The sequence below is a fragment of the Chelonoidis abingdonii genome, chromosome 11 (assembly GCF_003597395.2).
Source record: "Chelonoidis abingdonii isolate Lonesome George chromosome 11, CheloAbing_2.0, whole genome shotgun sequence".
Lineage (NCBI taxonomy): Eukaryota > Metazoa > Chordata > Testudines > Testudinidae > Chelonoidis > Chelonoidis abingdonii.
This window is the reverse complement of record NC_133779.1, coordinates 51469247-51470136: the sequence shown is the minus strand read 5'-3', so window position 1 is coordinate 51470136 and position 890 is coordinate 51469247.

The following is an 890-nucleotide window of genomic DNA, read 5'->3' as shown; positions in this document are numbered from 1 at the left end:
CCTTGGTGAATCCATGCTGACTGTTCCTGATCACTTTCCTCTCCTCTAAGTGCTTCAGAATTGATTCCTTGAGGACCTGCTCCATGGTTTTTCCAGGGACTGAGGTGAGGCTTGTTTCAGGGAATGATGGTTAATTTGCCTAGACTTTAAGCATTAACTCAATGGACAGTAACTTACCCCTTGTGGCAGAGAGCTGTTATTCATCTGTATTGTTGTAGTGAGGGGCCCCGGCCGTGGACTAGGTCCCCATTGTGCTAGGAGCTGTACATATACCCTTTGTGCCATTGCCTAACACTCTTATCTCATCTAGAGTGATGCTCCTCAGCTGCCAGCTTCAGGGCAGGGATGGCAAGAGAGGCCTAAATTCACTTGCAAAGATTTTGTTTTGAAAAAGGAGCAAAGCACACTGGTGGCAAGGCAACATCCACCGTCAAAGCGCCTCTGGGTGAGCTCACGGCAGGGAGGACAAGCCTGGCTTGCCTCAGTGCCAGCCCCCTGCTGGCCAAGCAGAAACAAAGCAAACTGGGGCATGGGGCAAAGAGCTTTTCCTTGGTCTGGGAGTTACAGATCTTCAGAGCTCTCTGTAAATTCCCCACCCTTCATTCTCTTTCTCTCTCTCACACACACACACGTCTACACTTGAAACTTAATTTGGATTAAGGTCGGGTGTACACGTAAAGCACGATTAGTTTTTCCAGACTAGCTATTCCAGAGGAAATCCATGGGTAGACAAGCCCTTAGGTACTTCTATGGCCCCTGTTACCATACAACTGTGTTGTATAAATCACAGGGCTGATTCTGATCTCCCGCTGATTCCACAGTGGGGTAACGCCAGTGATTTCATTAGCGTTATGCCCGCTGGAGGGCGCATTTCTGCACAGCACTCTGGC